At 36.4% G+C, this 12,829-nt stretch overlaps 1 protein-coding gene and 1 pseudogene across 6 annotated transcripts in view; one reads left to right on the top strand and one right to left on the bottom strand.

Moving 5' to 3' along the window:
* The window catches only part of LRBA (LPS responsive beige-like anchor protein), a 772,728-nt gene that overhangs the window by 454,882 nt on the left and 305,017 nt on the right, over window positions 1–12,829 (bottom strand). The gene's annotated exons all lie outside the window — the stretch shown is intronic.
* On the top strand, window positions 9,868–11,218 carry LOC103791856 (obg-like ATPase 1 pseudogene; annotated as a pseudogene).

The raw sequence follows: 12,829 nt of genomic DNA, 5'->3' as shown, positions 1-12,829 counted from the left end.
CTAAATGCTAAACAGCATCACCACAATGAAGAATCTACAACAACTAACAGGCAAAACAGCCAGCTAGCATCAAAATGGCAGTATCAAATTCACACATAACAATATTAACCCTAATTGTAAAGGGACTAAATGCACCAATCAAAAGACACAGACTGGCAAATTGGATAAAAATCCAAAACCCACCAATGTGCTGTATCCAGGAAACCCATCTCACATGCAAGGATACACAAAGGCTCAAAATAAAGGGATGGAGGAAGATTTACCAAGCAAATGGAGAGCAAAAACAACCAGGAGTTGCAATTCTCATCTCAGATAAAATAGACTTTAAAGCAATAAAGATCAAAAGAGACAAAGAAGGCCATTACATAATGGTAAAAGGATCAATACAACAAGAAGAGCTAACCATCCTAAACATGTATGGACCCAATACAGGAGCACCCAGATACATAAGGCAAGTTCTTAATAACTTACAAAGAGACTTAGACTCCCACACAATAATAGTGGGAGACTTTAACACTCCACTATCAATATTAGACAGATCAACCAGACAGAAAATTAACAAGGATATCCTGGGCTTGAACTCAGACCTGGAGCAAGCAAACCTGATAGACATTTACAGAACTCTCCACCCCAAATCCACAGAATATACATTCTTCTCAGCACCACATCACACCTACTCGAAAATTGACCACATAATTGTAAAGCACTCCTCAGCAAATGTAAAACAACTGAAATCATAACTAACAGTCTCTCAGACCACAGTGCAATCAAGTTAGAACTCAGAATTCAGAAACCAACCCAGAACCGCACAGCTTCACGGAAACTGAACAACTGGCTCTTGAATGTTGACTGGATAAACAATAAAATGAAGGTAGAAATAAAGAAGTTCTTCAAAACCAGTGAGAACGAAGACACAACATGCCAGAATCTCTGGGACACATTTAAAGCAGTCTCTAGAGGAAAGTATATAGCAATAAGTGCCCATATGAGGAGAATGGAGAGATCCAATATTGACACCCTATCGCCAAAATTGAAAGAGCTAGAGGAACAAGATCAAAAAAACTCAAAACCTAGCAGAAGGCAAGAAATAACTAAGATCAAAGCTGAACTGAAGGAGATAGAGACACGAAAAACCCTTCAAAAAATCAATAAATCCAAGAGCTGGTTTTTTGTAAAGATCAACAAAATAGACAGACCTCTAGCCAGATTGATTAAAAAGAAAAGAGAGAACAACCAAATAGATGCAATAAAAAATGATAAAGGGGAAATCACCACAGATTCCACAGAAATTCAAACCATCATCAGAGAATATTACAAACAACTCTATGCGCATAAACTAGTAAACCTGGAAGAAATGGATAAATTCCTGGACTCCTGGGTCCTCCCAAGCCTAAACCAGGAGGAAGCCGAAACTATGAATAGACCAATAACAAGGTCTGAAGTCAAGACAGCAATTAAGAGCCTACCACACAAAAAAAGCCCAGGTCCAGACGGGTTCACAGCCGAATTCTACCAGGCACACAAAGAGGAACTGGTACCATTCCTTCTGAAACTATTCCAAATAATCCAAAAAGAGGGAATCCTTCCCAAATCATTTTATGAGATCAATATCATCCTGATACCAAAACCCGGCAGAGACCCAACGAGAAAAGAAAACTTCAGGCCAATATCCATGATGAACATAGATGCAAAACTCTTCAATAAAACACTGGCAAGCCGATTGCAACAGCACATCAAAAAACGTATCCATCATGATCAAGTAGGATTCATCCCGGGGATGCAAGGCTGGTTCAACATACGCAAGTCTATCAGCGTAATTCACCACATAAACAGAACCAAAAACAAAAACCACATGATTATCTCAATTGACGCAGAGAAGGCATTTGACAAAATACAACAGCCCTTTATGCTAAAAACCCTCAATAAACTCGGTATCGACGGAACGTATCTCAAAGTAATAAAAGCTATTTACGACAAACCAACAGCCAATATCATACTGAATGGGCAAAAACTGGAAGCATTTCCTTTGAAATCCGGCACTAGACAAGGATGCCCTCTTTCACCACTCCTATTCAATATAGTACTGGAAGTTCTAGTCACAGCAATCAGGCAAGAAAAAGAAATGAAGGGTCTTCAAATTGGAAAGGTGGAAGCCAAATTGTCTCTATTTGCAGACGACATGATAGTATACCTAGAAGACCCCATCGCCTCAGCCCAAAAACTCCTGAAACTGATAAGCAACTTCAGCAAAGTCTCAGGATATAAAATCAATGTGCAAAAATCACAAACCTTCCTATACACCAATAACAGACTTAAAGAAAGCCAAATCAAGAACAAACTGCCATTCAGAATTACTACAAAAAGAATAAAATACCTAGGAATACAACTCACAAGGAACGTAAGGGACCTCTTCAAGGAAAACTACAAACCACTGCTCAACGAAATAAGAGAGGACACAAACAGATGGAGAAACATTCCATGTTCATGGTTAGGAAGAATTAATATCGTAAAAATGGCTATACTGCCCAAAGTAATTTACAGACGCTATCCCCATCAAGCTACCATTGACTGTCTTCAAAGAACTGGAAAAAACCACCATGAACTTCATATCGAACCAAAAGAGAGTCCGCATAGCCAAGTCAATTCTAAGCAAAAAGAACACAGCGGGGGGCATCACACTACTGGATTTCAAACTATACTACAAGGCTAGAGTATTCAAAACAGCATGGTACTGGTACCAAAACAGAGATATAGACCAATGGAACAAAACAGAGGCATCGAAGGCAACAGAACATATCTACAACCATACAATCTTTGATAAACCTGACAAAAACAAGCAATGGGGAAAGGATTCCCTGTTTAACAAATGGTGTTGGGAAAACTCGCTAGCCATGTGAAGAAAGCAGAAACTGGACCCCTTCCTGACACCTTACACCAAAATTAACTCCAGATGGATTAAAGACTTAAACATATGACCTGGCACCATAAAAATCGTAGAAGGAAATCTAAGCAAAACCATCCAGGACATAAGAGTAGGCAAGGACTTCATGAACAAAACACCAAAAGCATTGGCAACAAAAGCCAAAATAGACAAATGGGACCTAATCAAACTCCACAGCTTCTGCACAGCAAAAGAAACAGTCACTAGAGTGAATCGGCAACCAACAGAATGGGAAAAAATTTTTGCAGTTTACCCATCTGACAAAGGGCTGATATCCAGAATTTACAAAGAACTCAAACAGATTTACAGAAAAAAAACAAACAAGCCCATTCAAAAGTGGGCAAAGGATATGAACAGACACTTTATGAAAGAAGACATATATGAGGCCAACAAGCATATGAAAAAATGCTCATCGTCACTGGTCATCAGAGAGATGCAAATCAAAACCACATTGAGATACCATCTCACGCCAGTTAGAATGGTGATCATTAAAAAATCTGGAGACAACAGATGCTGGAGAGGATGTGGAGAAAAAGGAACACTTTTACACCGTTGGTGGGAGTGTAAATTAGTTCAACCATTGTGGAAGACAGTGTGGCGATTCCTCAAGGCCTTAGAAATAGAAATTCCATTTGACCCAGCAATCCCATTACTGGGTATATATCCAAAGGACTATAAATCGTTCTACTATAAGGACACATGCACACGAATGTTCATTGCAGCACTCTTTACAATAGCAAAGACCTGGAATCAACCCAAATGCCCATTGATGATAGACTGGATTGGGAAAATGTGGCACATATACACCATGGAATATTATGCAGCAATCAGAAATGATGAGTTTGTGTCGTTTGTAGGGACATGGATGAATCTGGAGAACATCATTCTCAGCAAACTGACACAAGAACAGAAAATGAAATACCACATATTCTCACTCATAGGTGGGTGATGAAAAATGAGAACACATGGACACAGGGAGGGGAGTACTAAACACTGGGGTCTATTGGGGGGGAAAAGGGAGGAACAGCGGTGGGGGGGAGCTGGGGAGGGATAGCCTGGGGAGAAATGCCAAATGTGGGTGAAAGGGAGAAAGGAAGCAAAACACACTGCTATGTGTGTACCTATGCAACTGTCTTGCATGTTCTGCACATGTACCCCAAAACCTAAAATGCAATAAAAAATTAAAAAAAAAATCTGGAGACACATGCTGGAGAGGATGTGGAGAAAAAGGAACACCTTTACACTGTGGGTGGGAGTGTAAATTAGCTCAACCATTGTGGAAGACAGTGTGGTGATTCCTCAAGGACCTAGAAATAGAAATTCCATTTGACCCAGCAATCCCATTACTGGGTATATACTCAAAGGATTATAAATCGTTCTATTATAAAGACTCATGTACATGTATGCTCACTGCAGCGCTGTTTATGATAGCAAAGATCTGGAATCAACCCAAATGCCCATCAATGATAGACTGGACAAGGAAAATGTGACACATATACACCATGGAATACTATGCAGTCATAAAAAACGATGAGTTCATGTCCTTTGTAGAGACATGGATAAATCTAGAAACCATAATTCTCAGCAAACTGACACAAGAACAGAAAACCAAACACTGCATGTTTTCACTCATAGGTGGTTGAGGAACAATGAAAACACTTGGGCACAGGGGAGGGAACAACACTCACTGGGCTAGGTGGGAAGGGGGAAGGGGACAGGGAAAGGGGAGGGGAGAGGGGGGAGGGGAGGGGAAGGAATGGACAGCAGGGTCCGGGTGGATGGGGAGGGACAACACAGGGAGAAATGCCTGATGTAGGCGACGGGGCAGGGTCGGGGAAACTGGATGTGGCATGTATGTAGTTACGCAACAATCCTGTAGGATGCAGGATGTGCACATGTACCCCAGGGCCCAAAGTACAATTTTAAAAAAGGAAAAAGAAAGCCCAAATAAAAAAGAGAGAGAAAACAGGTGTCTGAAATTACATATCTTTAAAAATAATCTAGTAAGATAAGTATCCAAAATCTAAATCCCTTATAAACTACCAGAAGAAAGTCACTCAGCATTAGATATCTAATATACATCAGATTCCTATTTAAATCAACATGTAAGATTAATGTTTTAGATTCCTTTTTAAGTTCGAAGAATGCAAACCATTCACAGTACATAACTGCCAAACTCAGCCCATAAAATGGTACTCTAAAAGAATTAAAAATATATGGATGTCTTAACATTTTACACATGAGGAAACACAAATGAACAGAAAGGCCAACGAATTTTTCATCAGCTGGAAATGCTAAATTTAATTACTGAAGAGAAATCATGCAGAGAACTGGCCGCTGAGCATGATTTATAAAGAAGGCAGGAAGTCATGTAAAAGTATTAAGAAATTTACAGTAATCAATTAAAAAAACCCAGAATTCAAAAATACATGCATGATACACATAATTCTGAAAAATCTAAAGCTTAAGAATACATTACAGTTTTAACCCCAAGGCAACAATAAAGTATTTTTTAAATATTTAAACGTAGACCCATTAATATCCTAACAAGTTATAAATTAATATTAAATATGAAATTTTTGTCTTTAGACAGAAAAACCAATCAAAATACTAAATGAATATTTAAGAATAAAACTTGTTGAAAATATGTTAGATAATTATATTTTCTTCTTCATAACAAATCTGTGACATGTTTTATTTTTACTGCAACTTGTAATTTCAAATTCTAAAATTTATATTCATATATAAACATATAATATATATAAGCACACACTATATTACATATACAAGTACATAAACATGAGTAATGTTTTCTTCTATGAAAAACTCACTTTTTATCTGTTCATCCATTGATAGAAAAAGTATTTGAATAGGTTTGTCACTTTAATTTGCATTTTCTCATTACAACTGGTATGCTCCTTCCGGTCATACCTTTCCTAGTTGTCTAAGAATTTGATATTCTCAAAATTTATATTACTCACCCAAATTTTCTCTAACTTCATTTTCTGTTTTAATGTTTGTTAACTTTTCATTGTAGAAATATCTAAAATAAATCTAAAAATATATTCCTTTGATATTGTCTGGTATTTTTTAAACACCAGAAAATTATTATCTTCAGATATGAAAGTTAGATTATAACTTTATCATATGAAAAATATGTTATGCTGTGTTCTAATACCTGATCCAGAATACAATTTCCACATTTAATTATCACAGAGCTAATCATGCCTTCCTGATCTTCTTGCAGAACAGACTAGAATATTAATTTTTTTTCCAAAGGGCCTGATAATCATTTCTCTGAGTTCTAAAATATCTTAATAGAAATTTTATCATGATTATAGATGAGAATGTTGTGGTTTATTATAGTTCTTCTTTTTTACACATACATAACAGCCTATAAACATATGAATAGTATCAAATTAGACCAACTAAAAATACTCAATAAATGTCAAAGTTAGGAATTCTACAGACCATATTATCTGCTCATAGGTAACAAAATAAGAAAAGAATAACAAAATTTGAGCTAATAATAAAGGACAAATTCATTGGAAATTAACTACAACATCAAAAAAGACCGACTATTTACAACATAAAAATGAGAACATCACGTTTAAAACAACAACAACAACAAGGATGAAACCACTGTGGTTAACAGAAAAAAATTCATACCCTTACTTGGTTTAATTACTTAAAAAGAAGTGAAACTAAGCATTCAAATAAATGTAAACCAAAAGAAATGCAGGAGAGAAATAATATAGTTACCAACAGTTACAAATGAATTAGAGAACAATTAACTTATCCCCATAGATAAGTAAGTCCCAGACGTGGCCCTTTGAAAAAAACAAAATGGCCAATCTATTTATTTTATGACATTAACATATAACAAAAGAAAACCAAGATCACTTTTTAAATAGTTATAAAAATCCTTTTAAAAGTTAGAAATTATGTTAAAAAAAATATCCTAGGGTGGGAGGTGTTGGCTCAAGCCTATAATCCTAACATTTTGGGAGGCCCAGGTGGAAGGACCGCTTGAGGCCAGAAGTTCTAGACCAGCCTGGGAAACATGGAGAAACTGCATCTCTATAGAAAATACAAAAGTGGCTGGGTATGGTGGCTACTCAGGAGGATGAGGTGGAAGGATCTCTTGAGCCCAGAAGGTAGAAGTTTTAGTCAGTTCAGACTGGGCTACTGCACTATTGCCTGGGTGACAGAGAACAAACAAGCAAAAAAAAAAAAAAAAAACTTACCCTTCTTCTGGTAGAATTTATCCACATAACATAAGATGAGTTTTAAAAATTTGCCAATATACAGCATTATTTTTATAGATAACATTAAGAAAACAGTAAGATAATTTAATAGATGATAAAAAAATGTAAAATTCAATAGCTACCTACCAGAATATATACAAACAAAATGGAGAATAAAAAATTATAAACAGTAGTACATAATACCACAGAATAGAAACAACATAAATATCGAATAATGATGACCTGTTATAATAAATATAGATATATACAAAAATATACTGAATTATTATACAAAGCACAAAAAAAATTAGAAAGCTCAGTATATGGTAACACGAAGATTTTAAGTAAAAAGGAAAAAAAGCAAGGTGCACAACAGTATGCATATTATATATTCATCTATGTAAAATAACACAAAACCTATTTGTATGCCCTGTATAAAATTTTCGGGGGCAGAGGAGAACACAAGAAACTAATAACACTGAATCTCATAAGGCAGAAAAGTCTTTCCTGTAAATTCTATTGTATGTTTAGAACTATGAATTATTCTCCATCTTAAAAACAATTATTTAAATTAAAAAAATTTAGATGGATGTTGGCTTCCATTTTGTAGGATGTACAAAAGTTGCAAGAAATTACTGCTCCAACACTAATAATGAGAGGATGCAAAGAAACATAAATGAACTCATTCCAGAAAGTGTTCCATCCTAAAATCTTACCTTCTCTCATCCCCAGAAGAACTATAGCTTGTATGAAAGTTGAAAATACTATGTTAAGTAAAACAAGTCAATCACCAAATACCACATATCACATAAAACCATTATTACAATGTTATCAAATGAGCAGAATAGTCAAATCAATAGAGACGGAAAGCAGATTCATGGTTGTCTACAGGTAATTTGGGGACAAATGGGGAGTGAATAATAAATGGCCCAGGGTTTCTTTTTTGGGGTGATTAAATTGCTCTAAAATTGATTGCGTTCATGATGGCACATCTCTAAATATACTAAAACCAACAAATTATACACTTTAAATGGGTGAATTATAAATTATATGAATTATATCTCAGATTTATAAAAATATTGTACTGTACTTGAGAAATTTCTGTCAGCTTTGGTTGTCCTAATATTTTTTGTTTTAATTAAAGAAATTTAACAACTATTTGTAATGTGTGGTCCTTCAATGGATACTTGTCAAAGGAAATGGGGTAGTAAAGACATTTTTAAAACAACTAGGGATTAGGATATTAGGTATTAGAACACATTCATGAATTATTGTCAATATTTTTAAAAATTATAATGATGCTATAACTATATAGGAAAACATCCTCATATTTTAAAGATTCATACTAAACTACTAACTGGTCAATTGTCACAAAGGCTATAATTTACTTTAAAACACTTTAGCAAGAAACAAAATTCAGGCAAATTGTTAAATCTAGATAGTGGGTATTTATTGTACTTTTCCTTCTACTTTTATATATTTTTATATTTACATAATAAAAAGAAAACCCCCAAAATATTCCAATAGCTTAATGACTGCATGATGGACAATTAAAAAAAATTTATGAAACACAATCCCTTGAAATAGCCCCTAACAAACATGAGAGTCATATGTGATAAAGAAAGCTTGGCAAACCAAGTAAAGATAGTTTTGGAGAAACTGATTAAAAGCATTTAAAGAAAATCAGATCAGAGTCTTACATAATACAAATAAAAATATCTCAAATATTTTAAAGATTAAAAATCAGTCAGGCAGTGGTTTATGTCTGCAATCCACTTTGGGAGGTCAAAGTGGTAGGGTAGATGAGTTCAAGAGTTTGAGCCTGGGCAACATAGTGAAACCCCCATCTCTACAATAAATAAAAAAATAAAAAAAATAGCCAGGCATGGTGTCACACATCGCTAGTCCCAGCTGCTCCAGAGGCTGAGGCAGTGGACCATTTCAGCCCAGGAGTTTGAGACCAGCCTGGGCAACATGGTAAGACCTCGTCACTACGAAAAGTGTTTTAAAAAAATTAGTGGCTGGATGCAGTGGCTCACGCCTGTAATCCCAGCACTTTGGGAGGCCAAGGCAGGTGGATCACCTGAGGTTAGGAGTTTAAGACCAGCCTGGCCCACATGGTGAAACCCCGTCTCAACTAAAAAAAAACAAGAATTAAGCTGGCATGATAGCAGGTGCCTGTAATCCCAACTACACGGAAGGCTGAGGTGAGAGAATCACTTGAACCCTGGGGGCAGAGGTTGCAGTAAGCAGAGATCATGCCACTGCACACCAGCCTGGGCGACAAAGAGAGACTCCAACTCAAAAAAGAAAGAAAAAATTGGATAGGCATGCTGGCACACACCTGTGGGGCCAACTACTCAGGAGGCTAAATGGGAGGATCACTTGGGCCCAAGAGGTCAAAGCTGCAGTGAGCCATGATCATACCACCACACTCCGGCCTGAGCAAAAAAGTGAGACCCTTTCTCAAAAAAACAAAAATAAAAACCACAGAAAATCTAGAAGACACAAGAGAATATTTAAATAATATTGAAATGAAAAATAATTTACTAAGCCTAAAAATAAGGAACACAGCCGTTCCGCCGTTGCCGTGGCAGTGTGTGTGCCGCTCAGCGGAGGGGCCGGGCCTGCGTTCTCTCCTTCATCCCCGCCTCCGGTTGCCGGCAGGACCTTTCTCTCGCTGCCGTTGGGACCCCGTGTCATCGCCCATGCCAAGCACGATGCCCCCCAAGAAGGGAGGTGATGGAATTAAACCACCCCCAATCATTGGAAGATTTGGAACCTCATTGCAAATTGGTATTGTTGGATTGCCAAACGTTGGGAAATCTACTTTCTTCAATGTATTAACCAATCAATAGTCAGGCCTCAGCAGAAAACTTCCCATTCTGCACTATTGATCCTAATGAGAGCAGAGTACCTGTGCCAGATGAAAGGTTTGACTTTCTTTGCCAGTACCACAAACCAGCAAGCAAAATTCCTGCCTTTCTAAATGTAGTGTATATTTCTGGCCTTGTGAAAGGAGCTCACAATGGGCGGGGCCTGGAGAATGCTTCTTTAATGTCATATTAGTGCCAGTGATGGCATCTTTCACCTAACACGTGCTTTTGAAGATGATGATATCAGGCGTGTTGAAGGAAGTGTAGATCCTGTTCAAGATATAGAAATAATACATGAAGAGCTTCAGCTTAAAGATGAGGAAATGATTGGGCCCATTACAGATAAACTAGAAAAGGTGGCTGTGAGAGGAGGAGATAAAAAACTAAAACCTGAATATGACATAATGTGCAAAGTAAAATCCTGCGTTATAGATCAAAAGAAACCTGTTTGCTTCTATCATGATTGGAATGACAAAGAGATTGAAGTGTTGAATAAACACTTATTTTTTACTTCAAAACCAATGGTCTACTTAGTTAATCTTTCTGAAAAAGACTATATATTTAAAAGAAAAACAAATGGTTGATAAAAATTAAAGAGTGGGTGCACAAGTATGACCCAGGTGCCTTGGTCATTCCTTTTAGTGGGGCCTTGGAACTCAAGTTGCAAGAATTGAGTGCTGAGAAGAAACAGAAGTATCTGGAAGCGAACATGACAAAAAGGGCTTTGCCAAAGATCATTAAGGCTGGGTTTGCAGCACTCCAGCTAGAATACTTTTTCACTGCAGGCCCAGATGAAGTGCATGCATGGACCATCAGGAAAGGGACTAAGCCTCCTCAGGCTGCAGGAAAGATCCATACAGATTTTGAAAAGGGATTCATTATGGCTGAAGTAATGAAATATGAAGATTTTAGAGAGGAAGGTTCTGAAAATGCAGTCAAGGATGCTGGAAAGTACAGACAAGGCAGAAATTATATTGTTGAAGATGGAGATATTATCTTCTTCAAATTTTACACACCTCAACAACCAAAGAAGAAAATTTAGTTATTGCTCAGATAAACATACAACTTCCAAAAGGAATAGGATTTTTTTTTTAATTAAAATCTCTGAAAACCAATGTGACAAATAAAGGTGGGGAGATGGGAGTCTTCGACAAACAATTTTTCTTTGTTTTAACATTAAAATACCGTGTACCTCCAATGAAATGCAAGTTCACTAAATGTCAACAGCTTTGCTTTTCACGTGATTAAGACCCTACTCCAAATTGTAGAAACTTTCAGGAACCATATTACTCTCATGATACTTCATTAATCTCCATCACGTATGCCAAGCCTGACACATTTGACAGTGAGGACAATGTGGCTTGCTCCTTTTTGAATCTACAGATAATGCATGTTTTACAGTACTCCAGATGTCTACACTCAATAAAACATTTGACAAAACCAAAAAATAAAAAAAGGAAAGCAATAATAAAAAAAAAACTTTAAATCGGATTGTATTAAAATTTAAGAGACTATAAATGTATAATACAAATCACCATAAAAACAAAACTCTGAGAGAAAATACTGTAACCAATAAAAGAGGAAAATACCTTTATCATATAAAGTCATATACAAATCAGTAAGAAAATCACTAACATAGATTGAATGAGCAAAAAAAAGACATTTAAAAATGTAAACTATCATGATTATAATGAAGTAGTGTTCATTCTCACTAGAAATTTGTTTCTTGTAAATCTGTTTAAGTCCCTTATAGATTCTGGATATTAGCCCTTTGTCAGATGGATAGATTGCAAAAATTTTCTCCCATTCTCTAGGTTGTCTCTTCACTCTGATGATAGCTTCTTTTGCTGTGCCAAAGCTCTTTAGTTTAATTGGATTCCTTTTTTCTATACTGGTTTTTGTTGCCATTGCTTTTGGTGTTTTAGTCACGAAGTCTTTGCCCATGCCTGTGTCCTGAAGGGTATTGCCTATGGTGTTAGGTCTTATGTTTAAGTGTCTAATCCATCTTGAGTTAATTTTTGTATAAGGTGTAAGGAAATTTTGTATAAGGTGTAAGGAAAACTGTTCAGTTTTAGTTTTCTGCATATGGCTAGCCAGTTTTCCCAACACCATTTATTAAATAGGGAATTGCTTTCTGCATTGCTTGTTTTTGTCAGGTTTGTCAAAGATCAGATGGTTACAGATGTGTGGCGTTACTTCTGAGGCCTCTGTTCTCTTCAATTGGTCTACATCTCTGTTTTGGTACCAGTACCATGCTGTTTTAATTTCTATGGCTTTGTAGTATAGTTTGAAGTTAGGTAGCGTGAAGCCTCCAGTTTTATTCTTTTTGCTTGGGATTGTCTTGGCTATGTGGGCTCTCTTTTGGTTCCATATGAAGTTTAAAGTGTTTTTTTTTCAATTCTGTAAATAAAGTCAATGGTAGCTTGATGGGGATAGCATTGAATCTATAAATTACTTTGGGGGGTATGGCCATTTTCATGATATTGATTCTTCCTAACCATGAGCTTAGAATGTTTTCCCATCTGTTTGTGTCCTCTCTGATTTCCTTGAACAGTGTTTTGTTGTTCTCCTTGAAGACGTCCTTCATATCTCTTGTTAGTTATATTCCTAGGCATTTTATTCTCTTTGTAGCAATTGTGAATGGGAGTTCACTCATGATTTGGCTATCTGTTTGTCTGTTACTGGTTTGCAAGAATGTTTGTGATTTTTGCACATCGATTTTGTATCCTGAGACTTTGCTGAAGTTGTTTATCAGCTTAAAGACA

The sequence above is a fragment of the Callithrix jacchus genome, chromosome 3 (genome assembly GCF_049354715.1).
Source record: "Callithrix jacchus isolate 240 chromosome 3, calJac240_pri, whole genome shotgun sequence".
Taxonomy (NCBI): domain Eukaryota; kingdom Metazoa; phylum Chordata; class Mammalia; order Primates; family Cebidae; genus Callithrix; species Callithrix jacchus.
This window is presented reverse-complemented; position numbering and strand designations above follow the sequence as displayed.